At 45.0% G+C, this 26,022-nt stretch overlaps 1 protein-coding gene across 5 annotated transcripts in view; it reads right to left on the bottom strand.

Annotated features, from left to right (window-relative positions):
- EPHB1 (EPH receptor B1) overlaps nucleotides 1-26,022 on the bottom strand; it is a 424,222-nt gene that overhangs the window by 334,412 nt on the left and 63,788 nt on the right. The window contains exon 1 of one of the 5 annotated variants that reach the window (XM_054700813.1): nucleotides 2,906-2,933. The exons of the other annotated variants lie outside the window; for them this stretch is intronic. The gene's annotated coding sequence lies outside the window, so the exon portion shown is untranslated. Of the gene's footprint in view, nucleotides 1-2,905; nucleotides 2,934-26,022 lie in introns of those variants that run through there. 5 annotated transcript variants of the gene reach the window in all.

A 26,022-nucleotide genomic window follows, 5' to 3' on the forward strand; every position in this document is an offset into this window, starting at 1 on the left:
GGTGCCTTGCAGGAAAGGTTCTGCTAGGACTTCTCACACAGAGGCAAGGAGGGGGTCTGTCTTGCTCATGGGGAGGGAGAGGAGGGCATGGAGAAAGTTGGGGGGGGCAGGGGCCTTGCAGGCCACATTAAGATGCTCTTTGTTTGGCTTTATGATCTGTTTGCTTGTTCTGCTACTTTATCCTCATGCAAAGGGAAATCTCTGAAGTGTCCGAGGAGGAGCAACACATGAACGGATTTGTTCATTCCTCATTTCAGTTCACACAGTCTAGGTTTACACTCTTTATGAGTGTTCCAGATGCAAACAACAAAGCCTTTATGGGCCTACACTTGCTAATTATACAACTAATTAAAACTGTAATCAGGACAATTACCAGGCCCCCAGAGACCAGCAGCACCCAGGACCTCACTATAGGGAGGTGGATGGGCCTGGGGGTGTCTCTTCCTTCATTCTTGTAACTTAATTGGTTCTCGGATGAGTTGAGGTTTTTCATTCTATTTGGCTAGAAAAAGATGCAGCGACTGATACTGGGTGTGAGCACATGCTTGGTGCAGGCTGCCCACATCCTCTGTTTGCCGGGGGGCTTGACCCAGTCTGAGCAAATGGTGTTGAACGAGCTAGGGCTCAGCAAAGCAATCCATTTATTATAATTCTGCTGAGAAGAGGGCCAGTAAATCAAAGAGACAACCTGACTGCAAACAAATTACACACCAATAGACAGGCTGAGAGAGAAGGGAGAGCAGAATGGTGGCCAACTGGGGAAAGTGAGAATAAAAAAGAAGGGGATTGAGAAAGCCAGAGAATAGAGACCTACAGAGATGCCTGGAGTCAGAAATAAATAAAAATGCAGCCTAATTTGTCCATCAGGAAGAAAAAAGAAAAAGAAAAGCTTCCTACTGAGAGAGATCCCATTTGTTAGAAACCCCTAACTTACAAACCCTTGACTTAAAAAACCAACTATCCTTTGTTCTCCCAGGGGTCACCTAGGGAGTGATTGATGGGCAGTTACTTTCTCCTGTGCAAATGCATGGAGTGCCCCTTTCTCATGCAAATAGAGAGGGCACCTCCTCTTCAATACAGAGTTAACCTGTTCTTGGTATCCTTGGTATAAGTAGGCAGCCCAGTCTAAGAATTCTCCAGAAGCAAGTGGCCCCTTGAAAGTAAAGACACACTTGTGCTGGGTCAAGGTCAGAAAGGGTGGTCTTGAGGGAGGCTTCTAGCATGAACTCAGCCCAGGTCTTGTGATGAGACTGTGACAACTGGCAAGTAGCTATGACTGGGGCTGCCATGCCCACTGCCCTGGCCGGAACATGAAGCAGTAAGTGGTCTTCAAGGCCAAGATGAGGAAGTAGTTATTTTCTCTGGAAAAAATACACTCTTACATCAAAATATCTCCCTTACAAATTCAACTCTGCTTGGAAAACTGGAAAGTACTTCCATTGAAGCAATAAACCAAGCAGGAGAGGGTTTAGACAATGAGTATACCACAGTTCTCTAAAACTCACTTAAAAGGAAAAAAGCTGACCAATGAGAGAAAGACTTGAGTTATAATAGTAGGATGTGCCTCCTCTCTGAGGAGGTCATCTTACTCTGTGACAAGATTATAGAAAAGATCATCTCTAGCATCCTGAAGGTCTGTGGAACATTCGAGTACCCAAATGATCATGACACTGGCTCTCAGTATAAATGCTGAAGCTGTAAGGACTGACAGCCACATCCTACAAGGTGCTTTGTACATAATTCCCCAATACCCAGGCAGGCCTTTGAAATCAATCCTGCTTTTGAGCATCAATGTAAAATCCCTAAATAAATTATTAGCAGAAAATCCAGCAATATGCTGAAGGACTAAGTAGAGTTTATGAAGCAAGGATATTCAATATTACAGAATCAATAATATAACTACCCACACTAACAGATCTAAAGAATTACCTAAATATCTCAGTGGACACTGAAAAGAGAATAAATACTGAACACTCCATCTTCATTTATTTTAAATACTCATTATAAATTAGGAATAGACATATTTGTTCTGCCATGATGATACATATCTTTCTCATCACAAATGCTCAATGGAAAAACATCAGCATTTTTCCCATAAAAAATGTAGGCATAAGGCAAAATATACACATTTGCCACTATTATTTAGCAGTGTCATGGGGCAATAGGCAAAAACAGTCTGGGAAATTAGATGTATAGATTGGAAAGGAAGATATAAACATGGTTAACTAATATTAATAGATAATATCATTGTAGACCTGAAAAACCCAAGATAATCAGCCGGCAATATGCACTTAGTGGTAAAAGGTCATGTTATTACACTAATAAAGAGAAAGAAAGAGTTTTCATAATTATAAACAACAACCAATTAAAGATATAATGGAAGAGAAACATTTCATTTATAATAGCAACACCAAAGACAAAATACCTGGAGATGTACTTAGTAAGAGAAAAAAGATCAATATTCTTAGAAAAATTCCAAACATCATAAGGATATTAATTATGTCTAAACTGATCTACAAACTTAACCCAATAGGGACCTCCCCGATGGCACAAAGGGTTAAGCACCACACTATGAAGCAATCTGCAGCCTCTGCAGCACGAATTCAGATCCCCAGCTGGCCAGGGAGCAACCCACATGGCGCAGCAGACCTCTCCTGACTCGCCCGCTGCTCCTCTCAGCAGTGGATTTCAGTCAATCTGCCTGTTCTGTTCCCCACTCTGTCTCTGGTGAATCCTCTCACCCCCCTCATCTCTGGCCTGTACCCCAGCTCTTGTATGCCTAAATAAATGAATCTTAAAAAAAAAAAAACTTAGTCCAATAAATCTACAATTTGTTTATAGGTTCACTCAGAAATAGTCAAGCTAATTCTAAAGTTAAAACAGAGAAATAAACAGGCGTACTCACTTCAAGGAGCAGTGAGCCTTTCCAGGAGGGCTGAGCAAGTATTTGTCCTGTGAGCAAGCAATTCCATTCCTAGATAGAGACTCAAAATATGCAAGGGAAATTCTTCTTAGAAAGAATTTCAGTAGAAGTATTGTTTATAATGGCAGAAACTTGTATACAAATTAAATGCCCAATAACAAGGAAATGAACAAATTGATTGTGAAATTTGTGAAATTTGTGATTGTGAAATTTGTAATTGTGAAATTTGTGATTGTGAAAATTTTCATACAAGAAAATATCACACTGCTGTGGCAATAACAGACTAGAGCACATTGTCTCAACTAGTGTTGAGCTGGGGGAGAAAAAGGTCAAGATTCACAAAACAGAGCTTAATACCACTGATATAAAGTGCTGAAACATCTAGATTACTGTTCTTAGACCCACATACACAGGCATTAATGGTGAATGAAATGCATGATGATAAACACTAAATTCAATGGCCACACTGGTGGGAAGAGGGTCAGGGGCCGAAGAGACCTTCCAATTTGGTGTGATACTGAGAGTGTCCCAAAGTCACTCTCGGGGAGCTGGCATCTGGCCACGTCTGTGCTGTGGTTGGCTGTCTCCATGTGAAACCACAACGTTGCCTATCGGGGCATCTTCCTTCCCCAAACACAAAGGATTTCCTCTGCATGCTGTGGCCACCCCAAGAGGCTGTCCTAAGAAGAAGGGGGAAGGAGCAGGACCCAGGAAAGTTGGGACCCTTTCGCCCCCTCACCCGATGCTCTTTAGCAAAAGAATTCAAGTCCTTCCCAGTCACAAAATCCTTACTTGGAAAAGATCTTGCTCTACCTATTGCCAAGAGAAATAGGTGAAGATAATCAACACAAATCTGGGCTGGGAGTCTCTGAAAATCTGAAGAGAATTATTCTAGGTGGAAAATATGAGCTGTCCTCTCCTACATGGCATTTTGATGTCTATCTGATGATTCCTTTAATACTGATATAGTTCTCTCTTTACTAGGAGCTCTAAGTACTTCATAGATATGGTCTCATTAATCTTCAATTTTTTATTAACTTGTGGAATGAATCATCCCGCAGATTTAAAACAACAAGAACCTGAGTTTCCTTTCCTCTCACTCCCCAAATAAGTTCCTTACAATATTCAGATTTATAAAAACATGTATAACCTTTGTGCTAACATCAAAAGGTAAGTGAAAATAAATACTTGTTATTCTTTCTTAATCAAACATTATCTGCTTTCCAGTTGCCCTTGGTCCCAAGGGTTATAATAACAGCCCCCAGTGAGTCCTGCCTCCTGTGTCTGTACCCTGTCAGGGGACTTTGCCACTCCTGCTTCAATAGAGGGTGTCTGTTTCTCCACCTTCTGGAAGCCGGGCTGACTTTGTGGCTTGCCTTGACCAACTACCTGGTGAAATTCACATCAGTGTGAATTCAGAACTCAGGGCCCAACAGCATTTACAAATCCTCAAGGAACATGAGTCCACCATGCTGTAAAAAGGCCAGTGGAGCCTCCTATCCCCGGCAAGATGAGAGGTCACACAGAGCAGAACAAGGGCCTTGGTCAACAGCAAGCGCCAACTGCCCTATACAAGAGGAAAACCTTTAGAGTCTCCACCCTCCAGCTAGAAACCCCTGCAAATGAGTCCAGATGACACCAGAAGAGACACAATGCAGCTAATCTACAAAACTGTTAGGGTTTTAAGCCACTACATTTGGGGGCGCTTTGCAAGTAGCAGTGGATAACCACGGTCATGTCTGCTGCCCCATGGTTCCATCTCTATAATTTTTTTTTTCCTTTTCCCAATGTCTTCCCAAATGTTTTGGAAAGAAGCATCACTGACTTCGATCACTGCTCTGCTCTGGATGTTGTGGGGCTTCTGCTCAGACTCCACCCATCACTGTGACGTTGGGTAACTTAAACTTACTCTATCTCTGGCTGAAAAATATTTTTTCCAAAATGCCTTCTTAGAATGCTTCAATGATTTCTTTTTCTTCCAAGAAGGAAAGGTGAAACATTTTATGGAGTACTTTATCTATGCCTTGGTTCAGATTTTCTTTTTATCTCTACAATGACATGCCACAAGGACAGGGGAGAAAATACTGCCTGAGGCTGATTCTCATCCCTGCTACGCACAACCTATGTGACCTTGGGTAAATGACTTTACTTCTCTGCCCCTCAGTTTTCTCATCTGTGAGTTCTGGGGCTAAAAACTGTACTAAGTTTCCTGGTTTGTGGTAAGCAGTCAATCAACTGTTTCCTGCCAGGCATACAGAGAGCACCTGACCTCAGGACATGTCCAATAAACATGAGCCACAGGTTCTAGTCACCCTGGACCAGATGACAGTGCTGGAGCCCAGGAAACATGAATGATGTGGAAGGGGCCACATAGGAAACAGGTAACAGGCAGAAGAGTTACCTGACACCAATCCTTCTGCACTTGCCAACATCATCCTTGTGAGATTGGATCCCCTGAATCCTTCTGTTTCGCTAAATTCAAGGGGCAGAGGCTGCCTCTCCATACACTTCACACTTGATTTTTCTGCAACTAAATTCACCTGCTAAAACATCTCCTCCCAGAAAAGTTTTTTCTTTTAGTTATTCAACTAACCAACATTCAATTCCTCAGGGCATCATCTTTGTGTGTGGGATTAGCCTCCAATTCTGCCCAGGTCAGGTTCCTCCTCAGCGCCCTCCTCAGCTTCCAAGGTTCCCCAAGCTCACTCCCAGTGGTCCATCATCAGGCTCACACACAACCATGCTAGAGCCTCTGTTCCCAGCACTGCTGCTGTCTCCAGCATGTTGGGAGGCCAGCTTCTCTCAGAGGACTCCCTTGAGGTCGTTGTGATAAGACACACCCTTCATTGAAGGAGCTTCTTCATCAAAGACTTGTAATTATTCTCTGTCTCCTTCACCAGGAGTCTGAAGCTCCACTGAGTCAGTTCATTAGGATTGCTGTTCCTAGGATTTCCTCAACTTTCTAAGCCAGGGATCCCTCCTTTCTCATAACATTGATGAGGTTTCAGAAAATTCACTGGAGGCCATGAAAATACTTGGGGAGCGAACCCTAGCACTACAGAAGTAGAGAAGACCATCTGAAGTACTCACACTTGGGACTCTCAGCTATAAAAATACTAACGGAGGGACATGATCATATTTAATTTAATGGAAGGAATCACAAGAAACTGTTACCCTGATTATTACTGAAGAAATTTTTGGGGGTGCAGACTGGGGAAAGAGGCTATCATTTTTCATTCTGCACTTTTGTCTACTGTTTTAATCGTCTAACGTAATATCATACTGTTTTGTTATATTTTAATGACAACAGTTTGCTGATGCTCTGTTCATTATTCTTCAATCGTTTATCCTCCTGGGTTTCATTTTGGATTGTTTCTATTACTGCATCTTCCAGTTCACTAATCTTTTCTGCAATGCTGTGTCCTCCTTCAATCCTATCCAGTATATTTCTCCTCTCAGATGTTATCTCAAGATGTTCAATTTAGACCTTTCAAAAAGTATATTTTCGGGCCTCCCCTGGTGGTGCAGTGGTTGAGTGCTGGGCTGCGAAGCTGCCCGCAGCCTCTGCATCGCCGGTTTGATCCACAGCCGCTGGCGAGGGTCCCACATGGTGTGCAGACCTCTCCTGCCACCCGCTGCTCCCCTCAGCAGTGTATTTCGTCACTCTGTCTGTTCTGCTCCCTGCTCTGGCTCTGGTGAATTCTCTCACTCTCCCACGCTTCTGACTGTACCCAGTGCTTGTATAAATAAATAATGCACTCCTCTACCTCCTTGAAAAACAGAAATAACTCTCTGCACCATTAGAATCCAAAATCTTTCACTTCAATCACTACTTAGGGAATTCAAAACAAAGCCACCCTTTAAGACCTGCAGTGTGGAAATCACTGCATCCCCTCTTGAGTTTTTTCCCAAAGGCTGATGTCAATTCCAGCATACCTTTATTTATATAAGTGTTCGATAAATGTTTGCAGATTGATTGACTGCAGTTTCTCCAAGTGAGTCTAAATAGATGAATTGCTCAATTTCTGTGCATTGGTCTAGCACCTCCCTTGTGTTCAGATGTGTCGGGTGTAGGTACAAGTACAGCTCAACCCACACAATAGAGGAAAATGAGAGGCTTTCTCTCCAATACTCCAGTGGCCCAGGACCTTGGCCTCTTAAAATGCAATGATTCAAATTAGCCAAAGGAAATATGGTCTGGGTCATTCGGTCCTTGGAAAGAAAATGGCATTATTAACTCATATCCTGTTGCTCGTTTATACTAATTTTTTGATATTTTGTTTAACTAACAGAACCATGTCCAATGTTTTTTCAGTCTTTGAACCCCGACTAATTAGAACCCACTATACTCTCTAGCAAGAACAGACCACCTTCTGAACAAATGAACTTCTGAATCCCCAGGAATGGCATCTAAGTGCTTTGGCTTCAAGCATATATTTTCAAAGAGTTAAAAGAAAGCTCATGCTCATTTATTTATAATAAGCATATGCATACAAAGGTTTTTTGAACCTTCATGAAGTAATAGACTTGTGATTGCTCATGGTTTGTGAATTCTTCCAGCTGTGTACTACCCACAAGGAACATTCAAATCTCTGGCTCCTCCGAACCACTACTGTTCTCCCACCTGCTGCAAGGGGTGGAGGGGTAGTACAATCTCTGACACCAGGGACTCAGTGGTAACTCACCCTGGAACACTACTTGGCTACTTGGACATCACTGGTACAACAGTCCAGACACAGCCACAGAGCCTGACACAGAGGCTGGAATGGGAGGTAGCACAGGGAAGAGCGTCCAGTTCTAATGCATGGACTTGAGTTCAAATCCCATCCTCTCATCACCTACCAGTGGGGTAGCCTCACAAAATCATTTAAACTCATGGTGCTACATATTTTCATCTCTTAAACTGGGGCAAACCATTTGTGACTGATTGAATAGCCACGATATGATGAATGAAATGCATTTAGCACATTGCCCGGTGCCAGGAAGGTATCTAAAAGCTATTCTCCCTTACTCCTACCCACCACCACCACATCAGTCATTACCTGCCCTCCGAGCATCCCAACCCTGCAGGGAGTTGCTACCATGGAAACCAGGGGCTATTTAGGAAGATGCAATCTCAGAACAGGCAGTGATCCCCTTGTGCAGTCCCCCACATCAATTTCTCTTTGCAAGAAAAGCCATGCCCTTTATTTTTTGATGGTTAACTCAAGAGTTCACAAACAGTTGTTAAAAGCTAAACAAGGATGCTTCTCCTCCTCCAAAATCTTAAATATGTCACTTGATCTTTCTGCAGGGTTTTAAAGTTGGTCTGATTTTCATTCTCAGAATTATAAAATACAAGGATTAAATGGGATCTTTCAAATTCAGTACTTGAATCCCTCTCAACCTGTCTGCCAGGAGGTTGTAAGACTGCCACCTGGGATGGAGTTCTTGCTATCCCCTGGGCAGGAAATTTCTTTTGAAGACAGAACCCAAATCAGAGACTTGATGGAAACTGCATGAGGAAGCCCTCTTCCTTGCAGTGACTCTCTGGGATATTCCTTTCCAGCCTGCCCTCATTTCCTTAACAATTCTTCTTAGGGTAGGTTTCCAGTTTCTTTTCCTCAGAACAGACTTGTTTCTCCTCCTTCAAGGCAGAGTGGTGATGTGTTGGGATGATCAAGTAGGCAACCTTGCATATTCCCTGCCAGTCCCAAGAACTCCCAATTGGCAGCAGGGAAGAAATGCTCTTATAACATATCCTCATCCAGGTCTTCAAGTCCTCTCTCTCTCTCTCTCTCTCTCTCTCTCTCTCTCTCTCTCTCTCTCTCTCTCTCTCTCTCACACACACACACACACACACACATTGATTCTTCATAGTGAATCTGTATTATGGCCATCTGGACTATGATACTTCGTAATTGGGAATTTTTTATAGCTTTATTATTTCCTGTGTTCTCTTTTTCTTTTTGTATACAATGAATCATTCTGTTCCTGAGAGAGGAAAAATAAAAAGATTTTTGAAAGTTATAGCTGTAATTTCAATAGAAGAAGATTGGGCTTTGAGGAATATGAGCATTTGTTGTGTTTTCTGGCCCATTTTTCAAGCATACTGGTTAATGAAGATGTTGTTTCTCTCTTGCATTTCAGTTGTTAATCTCTGACAAGTGTTTTTGGGTTTTTCTGTTGTTGTTATGGCTAGTTATACATCTCTCAGTTCATCCCTCTTTTGCACACTTTAGGAAATTTCTGTTCTTTATAGGACAAGGTTCGATTCACCCCTGGCTGTGATTAATTATGCTAGTATTTTGGGACTTAATTTATGTTTATATGATTCCTCTACTGTTTCCATTTTCTTTTCCAATTATCCATTTTTCCCCATCTTTTTTCCCCTGAAATTAGCACTGAATTAGCTTGCCTCTGATTACAGTCTTGGATGCATCCCAAAGAATATTGTTGGACAGCTCCCCATTATCATTTCATTCCTTGAATTCTTTGTTTGGTTTTTGCAATAAAGCTTTATTAACCCTCCGTGAACCCTTATTTCCATTTGCTCAGTCATCTTGGATTGGAAGCCGTGCCAAACTGTGGTCAGACATTGCAGCAGTCACGCCCACGTTTTCTTCTGCTGCCTGCCAAGTCAAGCTCTTTTTAAAAAGTCAGAATTCCAGGGATTAAAAATAAGATCTATGTCTGTGTTGAGGGGCTGATTTATCTAAGAGATTCTTCTTCCCTTTCAATTATTCATTTTATTTACCATTCTGCTGTGGACGTCTGTGGAAGCTCTGCTGATGGACGCAAACCAATTAGTGTCAGGCCTAGCTCCACTGGAGGTCTTGCCTAGTCTATAAAGAGGGGTCCCTTTTGAATTGGCTCCCCAGATGGCTAGTACTCAGTCTCTGTTACCAGATCTCTCCAGTGGCCCCATCAGTTTGGAGCAGATGGGACTCCAGGAAAAGTTGCTCTGCCTGGAGGTTTGTCTCCTCCATCACCAGTGAAGGCACCTGCCTTTATTTCAAGCCAGCCTGGGGTTTGCATTTTACTTGTTGGATTATTCTTTCTGATAATTCTCTGCCCCTATGTACCAGCTTTTATCAATATGTCCTGTCCTGCCACATACACATATGCATACAGTATACTGCTCTGTTCATGCCACAACCTGACACACGTACCACATGTGAAACACACAACACACATGCCTCTTCCTGTGGAGCCACTGAGACCACTGCCCTGGGGGGTTGCTATCTCCCACTGTAGGGATAGCTCATGAAATGCCCCCTGCAGCCAGCAAAGCCTTGGCTACTCAGAATCCCTCACAAGAGCTGCCGAGTGCTCAAAGTGTTTGAACCAGAGCCCCTCTGCTATCTTTATTCTTCCACAGTGAGTGTGGAAATGGCACTTTTCCAGAGGAACTTTATTCCTCTTAACTCACCTTAGATCCCATAACCCTTGGCTACATAATTCTCACACACCATTTTCTCTCACAGATAAAGCAATAATATCTCTTTCCTCTTGAAAGAAGAACCCAGAAGCCCAATTTCAAGCTGCCTAGCCTTCCTGTTAGAACATGCCTGGGATTTTCCTTGAGTGCACCTGGAAGGGCTGAAGGCCTTAGCCTCTGACCTCAGCGCAACAGCCCAGATGTTACTACACTGCAGCCTTGCCCCTCTGAGCACTAGTCAGGTGCTCTCAGAGGACCCAGGAAGATAAATCTTGGCTGAACAGTGATGGGACGGAGCCATATGGTCCATGGTCTCTAGCAATGGGGCCTCAATACTGTGCCCTCTAGAGTATTTGGAGTCACCTATTGGCTGTGAGAAGGGACCTGCAGCCTCCAGGAAGGGACGCCTGGTTGGGTGGATAACTTGTGAATAAATAGAAAGGAACAGAGCCCAGAATTCTCAGAGGAGATCTTTATTATTTGTTCTTGAAATCTGAGACAGCCTCTGGGGGATGCTGATTTTTCCCCCTGGTTTCATTTATATCACTTCTCTGACCTTCTTCATCTTCTTAGACATCTTCAAGACCAGACTGTACCAATGCCCTTTTTGGATTTGATTTTTGTCTGTTCTGATGGCATCAGGCTACGTTTTGTTATAAATCATTCTATGAAAACTTTGCTGATCTACCAGAACTTTGTCCAAACTCGATTCCCTTACTCTAAAGTTAAGGAGATGGCACCAATTTTCCCATTTAATCTCCACCCTTTGCATTTCTTGATGAAATTTCTGCCTGGTAAATATTTTTGGCTGGGGATAGGGTCACAACACTTTTGAACCACAACCATGGTTCAAGAATTTTATTCCTTATTTAGTCTTAAAACCTGGGTTCCACTCTGTGCTGCCTCCAGTCAGCTTTGGGCACCTTGGACATATAGGAGTTTCATTCTCACCCTCTTCCAAAATGGGAACAGACTGTTGGAGAAGTAGGGTTTTCTGGGGGCAAAGTAGGGTTTCATGGGACAGGCACCATGGGTGACATGTAAAGTAATTTATGTGGCACCAGACACCACACTAAATCCTATGACTTTAATGGTTTCAACTCTCTTTTGATTTTTCTGATTACCTTAAGGGGAAAAGTCTTAGTCGAGGTGTGGTACTTCTCCAACCCCTCTTGGACAACTGATAGTCAAAAACAAACCAAACAAAACATGAAAACAAGCTTCAGTGTAGCTAAAGTTTATTATCATTGTCTTTTCCATTTGATTCATTTTGACAGTTGTCTTCTCTTTATTGCTTACATCCAATTTTCCATACACTACAGTGATTGAAACTTTCTTTTATAAATGAATACACTTAAATTTGGAAAAATGAGTCAAAAATGGGACAGAGAGTAAAGCCATTTGGCAAAATGCATCAAACTGGTTGGTGTGTGAATGACAAAAGCAGAGAAGGCCGGGCTATGTGGCCCTCAGGGCCCCTTTCATCCTGAGAATCCAGACCCCTCACTGGGATAATCACACTTGTCACAAAGGAGCCAACTTCTTCCTTCCTTCCAGCTCTCTGGATGCCAAAAGAAGTCACAGCAGAGAGACCTCTGTCCCTGTGAGCTCAGCCTTCCGGCCCTGCTCTCTGTGAGCAGCAACCCACTCCTTGGCCAGGCAGGAAGGTGCCAACCCCTTGGGACAGTGCTCTCTATTAACACGGTGGTTTTTAATTCATAGGTTTCCAGTCTCTCTTTGTTCTTTAATAACTTTAATATAAGCCGCCAACTGTTCCTGCCCTATATCTTGTTGGTTCTCCATTAAGAGAAGAACAAATTGAAGTTTAAAAGAAGGAAAATGAATTGTTGTTAATTTCACCTGAGCCCTTAAGAAATTGTTTGAAGGGTGGACTGAAACCTGCTCTTACTCTATGATACACAAATACCCCTCAGAAGATCAGCTGGAACAGGGCCCGAAGGTTCTGGGGAGTTCCAAGTCACCCGAGGCTGACCTGGGGGGGTAAAGAAGGACAAGCTGGAGATGCCATCCCCATCTCGCCTTGCTGAGGAGGCGGGAGTAAGCTATCTGCAAAGGCAGAAAGGAGAGGCTGGCCTGCCCTCAGCTGCCCCTCCTGGGCTGATGAGTCATCTGGACCTCAGGGCCTGGCAGCACTGGGAGCCTGGGGGTGGGGTGGAAGAATCCTGTTGCTGAAGGGGAGGAGGAAAGTCTAAAGCAGCAGATCTTCCCAGATCCAGCTTCAGTGACACCAACAGGCTTTGCAGCAGGTAACCCCCGTTCTTCTATGCAAAAATAAATAAAATCTTAATAAATAAAATAAATAAAGTGGGAATGAGAGGCTACAGGCAACGCACAGTCCTCAGTTCCCTACAATGGAGTCACCCTCTTCTGTCCCACATGGCAGTCAGGGAGAAGTTGTGACAATAAATAATCTTGACCCCTTGTCATTTGCTAAAAAAGCAAATTATTCATGACTTAGTTCTTTGTTTTAGTAACCATTTTTTTGTGGCCTCTGCCCTGTTTCTGGAGTTAATATCTTTGGGAAAACTGCTCACTCAGCCAACTTCCCAGGGGCGGGGTGGAGCGGGGGATGGTGCTGAATGTGGAGGTCTGAGGGGCAGAGGAGGCTAAGGAGAGATGCTCACAAAGGGGGAGCACACCTTCAGGGCTGGCCCTGCTCCTTGGGGGATGTGGGCTGGCTACTGGTTTCCTTTCCACCTCCCAGGGAAAGGACCAGTTCCTATGACATTGTGCCATTCATCACCATTCTTGCTGGAAAGCGAAGGTTCTCTGAGTACCCTGTCCATGACATGACTTTCTCAGGTTGTGATGGAGTGGCCCAATGTGGTGGAGCTTACTAGATCATAGAACCTGAAGGATATGGGCTGTTATGCCTTGCAAGGACCCACAACTGTTACCATGACCATCATCCAGGACCACGACCCCCAAGTCTGTCACCTGACTCCAGACCCTTTCAAGTGTGGGTTCATCTGGGCATGAGTCTGAAATTGGGTCTTCATACATTGGGTTCACAGGGTACTGAGTCCTCCTGGGTATAGGTTTGGGATCAAGTGTCAGGGTTGAATGGGGCACAGGCCTGATCACAGGGAGCTCAGAGTGTAGTGGAAGAAAAAAGTCTATGAGCAAAAATCACCCGACTCTGATAAGAGCATCCAGGCATGTGGGAAGCATGTGACCCCCTGGGGTGGCAGGAGCAGCCAGTGTGCTGGAATCTTCTGTGCTCGCCAGCCCAGCATGCATGGCCCCTGTCTCTAGTAAGAGTGCCCTGATGCTACTCTGATAAAATACAGCCTCCCACTCTCAGTCCCTGGATTCAGCCTGACTCATACCCTCATGCCCTAAACTTAGATGCCTTAAGCATCTGCCCTGTCCTAACCCAGCACCCCCAGCCACAATAATTGGTCTGGTGACCCCAAAACCAGTCTATTGAGACCCCACCTAGGGCCTTTTGCTGGCACTGCCATGGAGATGCACACTGTCTGCATTTTAAGCCTGAACTTGTGGGAGGCTGTCCTGGCAACCACTCGGGCGCCTGCCTAGAATGAAGCTCACAGAGAGGACAGTGGAGCCTGACACAGGAGAGACCAGGTCTTGACACTGCCTGGGTATTTGGATCCAGAAATCATGGAACTTTTCAGTTTTGTGGATCAATAAATTCCTTTTTCCTTTGAGTTGCTTTGAGTTGGAGTTCCATCCCTTGCAATCCTATGGAGGCTGAGTCATGAAGACAGGGCAGGAAATGGGCAAACTAGAAGGATGGAGGTCAGCAAAGGGCAACCTGGAGCTGTGCAGGCAAAGATGGGGATGGACACCAGCTGAGCATGGTCTGAGGACACACTGGCCAGTCCGTGCTGGGAGTTCAACCTGGAGGCTGGTGATGAGGGGCTCGGGAGGATGGGCTGGACAGCTGGACAATGCCAAAGAACTTGGGAGCTGCGATCCTTGGCCTGCAGAAGCTGAGGAGCCCTGGCTCATGAGCCAGGGGACAGACCATGCCCCGCAGTCTCCTTATTCCCAGCTCCATACCTCATACAGAGATCAACACACACCTCTTGTGTAAAAGCTGATTATGAGCTTTAGGTTGTGAAGCAGGGAGATGACAAGGTCAGGTGCACACTTTTCGGAAGCCCCTGCGGAGGCTGTGTGGAGGATGGAACAGAGGCCACCAGGCTGGGTGCTGGGAGGCTAGTTAGGGGCGGAGGGAACATCTCAGTTCCAGCAGAAGATGAGAAAGGCTCAAAAGAGGCCCTGTGACCACTTGCCTGACCTGCTCCATTTTGAATGTCTTTAAAAATTTTTGCTTTAAAGACCTGAAAGAAAAATAAGTACTTGAGAAGTGGAATAAAAATAGGTAAACATAATAATCATCTCACTTAGGTATAGTGATCGCTGGTATTTGCAGCCTGCTCACAAACATTAGTTCATCACCACATTGAGAGGTGGTTATTATCTACACCGTGTAGATGCGGAGATGAAAGCTTAGAGGTGCTAAGTTACTTTCTGTGACGGCAGTGGCATCAAAGCGGAGGGTGGGGCAGAAAGGCTATAGTGCCATGTGTCCTGGCCTCCCTGGGGTCTCCTGCAATCCCTTAGCCGCTCACTCTCTCTAGTGCTGTAAGGGGGTGGGGGGATTCGGTTCTCTCCTACTGCCCACACATACTCATCTCCATTGCCGGCAGTACCTCCATCTGCCCAAAATCTCTCTCCCAGCTGGCCTTCTGCTCCCCTCCACCCGCCAACACAAAACCCTGGTGAGATACCAGGCGGACAGGTCAGCTGTTCCTGGAAAAAGATCAGGAACTATATGGGCTTCACCCCAGGAATCAGCAGAGCCACATGCCACGGTCTAAGTAGAGCTGCCCTGTTCCTTGCCTGGCATAGACGAAAGGGGTTCCACCCTTGAACTTGTCCAACTGCCAGGAAGCCCCACAGGAGGCCCATCCCTTAAGAAATGAGATCCTAAGGATGCCAGGCGCCAAGCTCTGGGCAGCACCTCAGAAGAGATGCAAAAGCCTTGGCTGCTGGTTACCCCAAGTCAGACAAGGGGTAGGTAAGGTACTGTTTCCATGATGGGGACCATGAGCCTGGGGAGAGGGTGCAACAATGCAAGCTCAGTTTGCTACAGAGACAAGCAGAGGAGGGGGCTTGGCAATGCCTGGAGAGTGGGAGCCCCATGCTCTATAAATAGGCCCTTGGTAACTACTATAATGAACATAGCCCACACGCTGGGCTTGCTCCTTCTGAAAATTCTCCAGCAAGAAGAAAGAGAAACTTGTCTCCACATTGGGAATGATTCCGTGCTTTCAGCTGAGTGCGAATCACCATGTGCCTGTGAGGCATTCAACACAAAGGCCTGACCAGGTCATTGAGGACAGGCTGCTGCTGCCAGGCGCCACTGGAGCCATGATTCCAGGGCTACTCACAGACATTTGGGGGGAGGTGGGGAAAAGCAGTAGATAATGTTTTTAAAAATCCATTGCTCATATTTAAAAGTGAAGATTTCTCAAAAAACTCCAAATTTCCTGATTGCATTAAAGGACATCCAAGTGTGGCTGTGTCTACGCCTGCTAGAGGAGTGGTGAGGCCAGAGCAATCTTCCCGCAGCCTCAGGCCAGCCTGGTACCTTCATCCAGTTCCCTGCCAAGACATGCTGAGTTTATTTCCACCCCAAGTCCAGCCCATGTCAGCAGCTCTATTTCTGTAGCTATCAAAGCTCCTCTGGAGAGGAGGGCTCCTCCTTCTCCTTCCTCAGCCTGTAACGCCAACTGGAGTGACAAACTACTGCCAGTGACTTCCTAGTAGGAGTTATGTGGCCTCTCTGACCAAACCGGAACCTGACTAGGGAGAGCTCTCACCTCTGTGCTCTTGTTTATTTTTGTCCTTCAAGCCATGCAGGAGGCCCCTCCATGGCCCTTAAGCCCTTCGGGCCTGTCCTCCTCAGAGCATCAGAGGGCACTCTGGAACTCTGCACAACACACACTGGGATGTGGTTACCAGGAGCTACCATGCCACAGCTTCTTCAGAAGGACAACAGGCAGGGGAGGGGGTTCAGCTGAATGAGGGGAATGACCATCCCACGGTAGCTTCGCAGGCAGCTCCAAGCAGAACATTGTCAATTGGCAAGAGCATGCAATGAGCCCCGACTGTCCTATTTCCTCAAGAAATATATACACTATTATTACTGAGATGCAGCCCAGGTAAAAAGACAATTACTGTAGCTGTCCATTAGAATACTGATCAATTTATTTTTGAAACCTCAAACCATCTGGGTTGATCATGTATAAATAACAACTACATTCCAGAAAAGTTAAATGTTTTCTCGCACTTGAGGTAAGCATAGGGTGAAATAGGTTTCAACGGTCACCTAAATAACCAGTCCTTTATCACACTCAGAGAAACAGATGTTCAGGCCATACGTCAAACAAGCGAACAGGCAAAATCATTGCCTGCCCCCCACTCATTCTGGGGCACGCTCTCATAGGCTTGGGAATCTGAATCATTCTCTCTCTCACTCTCTTGCTTTCTCATTCTGTTTCTCTCTCCCTCCCTGCCCACTCTCACCCGCTTCCTCGCTCCTTTTTTTCTTTTTGTTCATGTTCTCTCAACCTCTGTCACAGCACGGGAAGTTAAGTTACCATAATTCTAAAAGTCTATACTGAGACAGAAAATTCCAGGCAAGGTGTCAAATATCGGAAATGTCACCGTGACATGTCAGACCCCTGACTGTTCCCCAGTCTATCTTGCCCCTGTCCATGGTATCTTGAATTAATCAGTCATTCATCATTCAGCAAACCTCTCTGAGCTCTCTGGGGACACTAATCAAAGGGATACCAAGAATATAGTGAGGTCCCTGCCTCCCAGAACACCCTGTCTGTGGGGGAGGTACAAGGGGATAGTCTCTTGTGGTGCACTGTGATAAGTGCCATGACGGAGGGGAGCATTAGGAAGTCAGTGTCATTCTTATTTATGGAAAGACACTGAAGGAGCTCAGGCAGGGAGTGACATGATCACTCATGTAATTGAGTAAATTAGATGTCAGGAAAGCACTGTTCTGTCCACGATATTGTTAGTTGGATTGTTATACAACTGGCAGCCCCCATTCCAGCTTTACTGAATTTATAGGGAATCTGTGGTGTGTAATGTGATAGGTTGGCCATAAAAATGTCTGATCGCAACATGTGAAATAGCCATGTCTTTCAGCTTTGCATAAAAATGACAAATTCTGCTTAATGTTCCTGGACTCTTATAGTCTGATTAATTGTACTAGATCCAAACTATAAGGAATAAAAGTGGCGATGAGAAAGCGATCTAAGACACTGTTAGCAAAAGACCTCTTCCTCAAATGGAAATTTTCTTTCAGACGTGCCGACACCTTAGAGAAGGGCCGAGGTAAACCAAGTCAAGCCTACATTGTGAGGTACCCAGGGCTCCCTGAGCAGGTAGGATCAACTCTCCCCTAAGGAAGTCAAGGTGCTTCCTTGAATCCAGTCAACATTGATTCTTAGGTACCAGGTGAGACTCAGAACAAACAAGCCACCCAAGTAAGAACTGAAGGATGGGATGGGACAAGAAAGTGAAGGATTTCACTGAAGGATTCCCCTCCCTATGGGAGCAAGAGCAGAAGCAGGTTGCAGAAGTGGATTGAAGGGTCCCAGGGCAGCTCCTGTGTCCCCACATGGAAACACCTCATGCAGTGTGGGCTTTCAAAGAGGCTCTGTTCTAGGGCCTCTGGGCTTTCCGTTTCTCAGACATTGCTCTGGATTGCCTTAATAGCTTCATGCAATTACTGATTAACAACTTAAAGTGGACTGGCTGCTGGCCATCACAGTCACCCTGATAGGTCCCAATGAGGATAATTCAGAACTCTAGGGCAGTCTCTACTCATTTCACCCACCTACCTCTTACCCCGACTCCAACACACACACTCATACCTGCTCTCTCACCTGCAGTTACTGAGATGATGATAATGGTAACTGCAAAGGCTCCAAGATTGAGACACAGTAACCCCTTTGTATGGTGACCATGAGTTAGCTAAGGAACTCTTAGCTGGGCATCCCAAACCCAGCTAAGAAGGAGCACTCAAGTAGGTTTGTCCTAGAATGGGAAGTATGGCTTTAGAGACAAGCACTGGCACAAGACCACACTAACTTTGAACTTCATCTCTTCCACTGACAAGCTTGGATAACCTTAGACAAGTTATGTCTTGACATCTCTGAACTTCAACTTTCTATAAAACTAAGCAATTAAAAACCAACTTGCTAGGTTTTTATTGAAATTGGGAAAACACTTGTTCATTAATTCATCCAGTAAATATTTACTGAGAGCCTCCTTGTCCCAGGCACTGTGCTAGGATCTGTTCTAAGCAGACTTTATCCATCCTGGTTCATGCTCTGTTAAAGTCCACACCCCAATGCCTGAAGAATATAGATTAGAAAACAAATAAATAAGAAAATTCCAGATAATGCCAAGTGCTATATATATATATGATAAAGCAAGATAATATGAGAAGGAGCAGCAGGAAGTTCCTTTAACTAAGGTGGGGTGTGAAGTGGAACCTGACATCTGTGATGTTAAGTGAACCTGACAAATGAGGAGCTGAAGGCCCAGAGATGGGAATGGGGGTGATCTGTTAAAGGACCAGAGAGGTCAAAGTAGCCTGAGAGTATTACAGAGTAGGTGGTGAGGTGGCAGAAATGGGCAGGGGTCAGAGCACAGGAGATCTGAGGGCCATGACAAAAATCTGGGGCTTTAGTCTAAACGCTATGGGAAGGAAGTGGGAAGTTTTGTACTGGAGAAAGAGATGATGTGACTTAGACTTAAAGGGAGAAGGAACCTGGAGGCAGAGATACCTGTTGATTAGGAGGCAAAAGATAATGGCGATGAGGATGAGGTGGTGGAGGTAGAGGGAAGTGGACATATCCAGTAATTTCTTGGGTGGTGAGATCCAGTGGCATCTATGGTAGACTGCGTGAGGACCATGAGAAAAAGGGGGCATCAAAGATGTCCATGCTTTGGGGCTATGACAAGACAAGTGGGTGGTCATAACAGGTGTGGGGTAAAGACTGAAGATTGAGACAGATTGAGACACAGTAACCCCTTTGTATGGTGACCATGAGTCAGCTAAGGAACTCTTAGCTGGGCATCCCAAACCCTCTCATTTGGAAGGAGCACTCAAGTAGGTTTGTCCTAGAATGGGAAGTATGGCTTTAGAGACAAGCACTGGCACAAGACCACACTAACTTTGAACTTCATCTCTTCCACTGACAAGCTTGGATAACCTGTCTCAATCTGTCCTGGACAGTTTACAGCTGAGGACCCTGTCTGACATCCCCGTGAGATTTCAGAGGGGAACTAAGTGTTTGTAGAGGCAAGACAGAAAAAGTTGGGGAGTCATTAGTGTTTAGATAGAGTTTAAAGTCTTAAAATTGGTTGAGATCACCAAGAGAGCCCTGGAATACCAACTGCATTATACTCAGCAAATAAAATCAATTACAACAATGATCAGAAATAATAACTGATGAGTAGGACCAGGTGGTGGACCAACAACCCCACATCTACTTGAGTTGTCCCTGGAAATTGAATCCATTTTGGACAAAGGGTTCAGAACTCAGAACTAATTCCTTGTCCTCTCACCTGAATGCCAGTGTCCAGAAACCTGCTGAATTCCTCACTCCTTCAACCCAGCCCATCCCCTTGCTTGGTGAACTGGCAAATTGAGTCATTTCTTGCTCAGGTTATGAGAGGTACCCTCCCACCTAGACCCAGGAGCAGGCAAACAGTAACGTTATAAATGTGTGACTCCTCCTCAGGAGGCCCAGGTTGTAGCCTTTATGGTTTCTTGAGAAGTGGCTGGTTGAAAAGGCCACTATCTGACGTAGATTATTTCCAGGCTCCCTCTGGCCTACTCTTTTGTAACTTGTGCTACATTATTAAACCAAGGTCTTTGTCCCTGTGCGGTATTCCGCGGTGAAGGGCTCATAACTGCCCATCCCTGGGACCTGATTGGGGGGGCGGGGGGTGTCCAAGCTACTAGAGAGGCAGCAGCTGCCTGGGATATGGACCAAGCCTGGACTCTACTCTGCCACTCTTGTGTCACCATGTAAACAGGGCAAGTTACTTCGCATCAGTGAGCACAGCTGAAACCAAGGAGCCGTGACTCAGAGGGAGCCGATACTTACTGAGCACATACTCTGTACTGAGAACTTGGTGATTCTCATTCATTTGGTCCTCACAACACTCTCTGAGGCAGATGTCTTTGCCTTATTTTGTTGCTGATGCTCCAAAACCTGCTCTGCTGATGGCTAGGGTTTCCTGAGACTGGGTCATGCTAACACACTGCAGCTTACGTCAGACTGTGCCGACGGCATTAGATGATTCTAGTATAATTCAAAATTTATTATGCCTGCCTAGTTCCTTCTGCAAAGGAGTCAGGGCCCTCCTGGACTTCCTGAAAGGGTAGCCCCCTCTGAATATTCCTCTGGTGAGCCAAGGGGAACACTCCCTTTGTGAAGCAAGCTCCTCCTTGCTTTGCTCTGCCACCTGGAACCTGGGGATGGCATCCTGTTTTCTTCCCCAGGCTCTGATGAGGTATGCTGAGAGCAGGCTGCAACTATGTTTCCCTGACATCACCCCTCCTGCCCCAGTGAACTTGCACTGAGCATCTCCCTTGCTCAGATAAGATACCCACTGACTCTGCACCTCAGATCTAGAAGTAAAGTCACATGTCTCTCTCTGGGCTGCTGGCCTGCTCAGATCCCTTTCTCTCCTGTCCACCCCATAGAAGCCCAGATCACCCAAAAAAACTCTCCTTAATGGCTTTATATGATTTGCCTGTTTTACCTATTCTTTCTACTTCCTGTGTCAAGGGCACAGAAACAATGCCCACAGCCCTGTGACAACCCAAGGAGATTCTTGAACTTGTGCCCCACAAGTTAAGTGGAATGCTTCCCCAGAATCTGCTGTTTGTCCCCGCACCTGTGTGTTTGTTATGATAGCACTTTATTCAACATTAATGAACAAGTGAAGTATGAATGTGAAGCACTGCTGCTTCTATAACACTAAGGTGAATGCTTTGGAAAGACAAATGCAAGCTGCTAAAAAACAAACAAACAAAAAACAACTCACCTTTTGGACAAAGTAAGACTAAGCTAAGAAATCAAAATAAAATATCAATAAAAATAGAGCAGATTTTGCACTTCCACTGGTCTAGGGATTTCAAGTTCTTGCTCCATTGAAAGAAGTCAGAGCTGGAAGTGGAAGAGGGTGCGCTGTGGGCAGTGAGAGCAGACTGGCTGCCAGCACTCAGCTGACCTCAGTGAGAGGTTTGGGCACAGCCTCACCCTCTCAGGGTCCATGCAAGGGCTCTTCCTAGGAGAACAAAGACTCATGCTACCATTTTCCCCTGAATTCACCCTGGAGGCTGCTGCCTGCAGCAACATTGGTGAGTCTGAGAATGGCACTAACTCAGAAAGAGTGGTCCACAGAGGGGAGAGAAATCAGATCCAAGGTGCTGTCTGGCCTTCCTTGTTCCACTGGAAAGGTCCACAAATTCCCTGTTTCTTAAGAAAGTTGAGCAGGGCTTTCTATCTCCTGCTTAGCTTTTTCACCTCTAAGAACTCTTTTCCAGTCCTGCTCTCCTTCTCCTCCCCAAAGCTAACAATGGGTAACACAGCTATCTTTCCAACCAGCCCATGACTTAAATACCGTCATGAGGAAACAGGCATGGAGATGTTCAGCTACTTGCCCAAGGCTGCTCAATTTGTAAGAAGCAGAGGCAGGATTTGAACCCACCTAATCATTCCTTTGGTAAGAGCTCATCACAACCTAGAAGCCTTTGGCCTCCAATGTACCAAGTGACACATGATGGCTATAGGCACAGCATGACCCACAGGCCCGCTCTGTGGATTCATTACTTTCCCCTCAGGAAGTCTGATCTGGTGCCTTACACAAACATCTATTATTGAATAGGTCACAGATATGTCGCATCCAAGTGTTTGCCAGTGCATTTATCCTACTACTTGGTAAACCACTTAAAGCCAGTGTGTCTTATCCCTAGTTGTATCCCCAGAACCTGACACATAGTAGATGCTCAATAAACACCTACTGAACTGAACTGCAATTCAGGCCCATACTCCCTCCTTCACTTTCCCATAACTTCACTGCACTATATAACTTTCCCCTACAAAGACCAGCTTCTCCATGGACTCTCCCTGATGTGTCTGGAGATAAAATTCCCCCTCCCCCAGCATAAACATTGACTTCATTTCTCACCCTCTCCATATCATTTTGCTTCTTGGTAAAACACAAGGACCTCTGCATTCCTTGTAATCTTCACCACACTGAACAGTGCAGTGCTCAGGCGGCAGTTTATTTTCTCCAAAAGACCGTACCATAGGAAGGTAAATTACTGCCGTGTGACAGTGGTTACCTTTGCATATGGCCTTTGGGTCCAAACAGCTGCGCTTCCTGCACTGGTGATAATTGATGAGAAATGCTAAGACTCTCCTCTCAGTTATGCTTTTTAAGTTAAAATATAATTCGTTGTTAAAATGGCCAAGCCAGAGATTCTAAGGGCATTAATCATGTCCACATTTAAAAATCTGATACATAATTTAAGAACAAGAGGCAAAGAAAGATAAGCACTTACGTACAATTTGGTATCTTTTCATTAAAGCTTAACTCATCAATCAATGACTCATCTAACCCTAGTCTTCTCCCCTGACTGTTTGCAAAATCCCTTCTTCAAATCTCCCTGAATTTTATGTCTAGACACATGATCTCTACTCACAGCCTTCAGAGTACATCCTCTGCTGATTCCAATTCTCCACCAGGTGCCCCTGTTTCTTTTCCACTACAGGGTTAAGGGACTACTGTCGCCAAAACCCCCACCACACGAGATCTCACTAGTTCCCTCAGAAGACCTTAGCCTGCTCTCCACTCAAACCCACTATGTCATTCTCAACACATGACCAGAGAAACGGCATGATACAGCACTTCCCAATCCACATGCTCCAAGATCTTGTCCTTGGTCACATACTCCCTCCATACTCCCTCTTAAATGGTTTCATTTGTTCCTTCCTGTGAGTTATTATCTTTTGCTTCTATGAAATGTAAGCCAAAATCTTGAACTCTATCCCAAACATGAGATTAACCACCAGAACAGGTATTTGAAGCCAAGGGAGATAGAGAAAACTCTCCATCCTCACCACTAAGTCAAATTTGATTGTCTGTACTGAACTAATTGAGCCTTCCCTGCCCCCCCACCCCTAACTACTATTCATGCTTCTATCACCAGACTTGAAGCTGGAGTCACATCTATCTTCTTATCTCTCTTTCAGAGTCAGCTTCTGAAGTCTGTTGCTTCCTACTCCCCAAGACCTGCACCCCCAATCCCTCCTTACTGACTCTCCACTGCTGCTTATGTTACCTGAGCAGTGGGGTGTTGGATAAAATATTTGTACCCCTGTCAAAATAAATGAATGAGTGAATGACTTGAAAGATGTCAAGATATGCTGTTTTAAGAGGAAGAATAAAGATCTCTGTCCAGCTAAAGTCAACTGTAACCAAATGAAAGGTATTCATAACATTCAGAAGGCTAATGAAGGAAAGTGACCCCAGCAGGGAATGATCACACCTAGAAGTAAAAAGCAACTTCTCAGAGGGAATTAAACCATGCCTTCCTAGCATTGTTCCCATCACCCCTCAATACATACACACACAGAGTTCCCATTCTCAGTGGAAGAGGTTAGCCCCCCGGTACCCAGTGTCACTCTGGGGCTGGGGTTTCACAGCTCCAGGCTGGCCTGCCTGACTCAGGTTCCTGCCTGGCAAAGATCTTAGGATGCTGGATTCTGGCCCCTTGGATGTTGCCTTAGGGACAGATACACTACTCAGAGGGTCTGGGTATCTGCCCTCCTTGACAGTTCTGTTCCCAGCTAAGGACACAGGGGGTTCAGTTCAACCACAAGTCCCTGGGAGTCAGAAGTGTATTACTCTTCCCTGGAGAGATGAATGTGTCTTCCATGTGCTGAAGAAAACAAATTTCCAAGTCTGCAGCACTAAGATCAAGCTCCCCATGGTGGTATGGTGCCCAGGTAAATATCACCCTGGGGGGCTTCACTGAATACCCTGCCAGCTGCCCCAACCCTCCCTGTTGCTGGAAACCTGAGAACATCTTTGAAGTGGACCAGCCCCATCTCCACCCCCACCTCCACTCCAGCAGTGGCCAAGCCCTTAAGACGCCTGCCCACAGGACCCTCCTAGCACCTAAGGAGCCTCACAGAGCCTGACCATTAATGTGGGCAGCGGGTCCTGGGCGTGAAAGAAGTGGGTTCTGCTTGGGCAGCTTTCCTAGATGCCTCCAATCCAGCCCTTAGACCTAAAAAGCCCTATTTGATCCAGGCATCAGAGACTGACACTTTTTGAGAGATGCTTCCTCTGCCACATGTAATTGCACTCAAAATTTTAAAATGTAAAAGTTAAATTCCTAACTTATTTTCAGCATGCCATTCACATATGATATCTAGAAAGAAGAAAGGATAAAAGAGAGGGAAGAGGCACTCTCCAGCCACTGGCTACTGTGTCTCAGCCTCCTGCCCACTGTCTGGCATTGGTCATGCCTGGGACTCAGGCAGAAGGACAGGGGCAGGCAGCCTCTTGTCACCCTGTTCTCTGACTTGGTGCTATCCTGGGTTCTACCTTACCTCAGAGTGATGCCATCTCTTTCCTAGCAACCACCTCAGAGATTCCTTCTTTTTAACAGGCCCCAGTGAGGAATTCCTCCTGCCTTTCTCCAGGTAACTCTGTTTCTTACCTTATCCTTCCTTATGTACATGTTATGTTGAACAGGGTGAAATGGCCAATATTCAATCATTTTGACTTTTATAAGTGGGTCAGCCCAATTCATAGGGCTTAACCCAATATAAATATAGTATAATTATCCCACTTTTATTTCAAAGGTAACATATTAAATGCTCTCTTTTGCATCTTGCTTGTTTGACTTAGTATATCTTGGCAATCTTCCAACGTGGGTCATTGAGGGTTCCCCTCCCCTTTTTTTAACAGCTGCAGAGTATTCTTCCATTGTGCGGATGTTCCATTAGTTATTCTACCAGTCCCATAATGATGGACATTTGGGTTGTTTCCAATCTTTTGCTATCATAAACAATAGGGCAAAGAAATATCTTGAACATCATTTTGCATAAGTTTCTCTGTAAGGTAGATTCCTAGAAATGGAACATCAGGGTCAATGGGTGTATGTATTTGCAAATTTGATAGATATTGCCAAAAGGCCCTCATTAAGAATGTGCTAATTTACATTCCCACTAGTGATGTATGAGAGTTCCCAGATCAGTGATTCTTAACATTTTCCTTTAGATCAGTGTTTTCCAAAGTGCGAGCTGTGACTCATTACTGGGTTATGAAATCAATTTCGTGGGTTGCAGCCAGCATCTTTTAATGAAATAGAACAGAATCAAGAAAAATAAAACTGAAGATACTACATCGATTTGCAAGTGGAGAGGTTAATTATTATTTGGGGAACTTTAGTTTCAGAGATATAGATTAGACATAGAAAAAAACACCCCAAAAAAAACCACACCAGAAAACACACACACGTACACACACATGTGCGTGTGAGCACATGCACACAGACATATAC

This window comes from Talpa occidentalis, unplaced genomic scaffold, assembly GCF_014898055.3.
Source record: "Talpa occidentalis isolate TD23 unplaced genomic scaffold, MPIMG_talOcc4v2.1 talOcc4.4, whole genome shotgun sequence".
NCBI classification, from domain to species: Eukaryota; Metazoa; Chordata; class Mammalia; order Eulipotyphla; family Talpidae; genus Talpa; species Talpa occidentalis.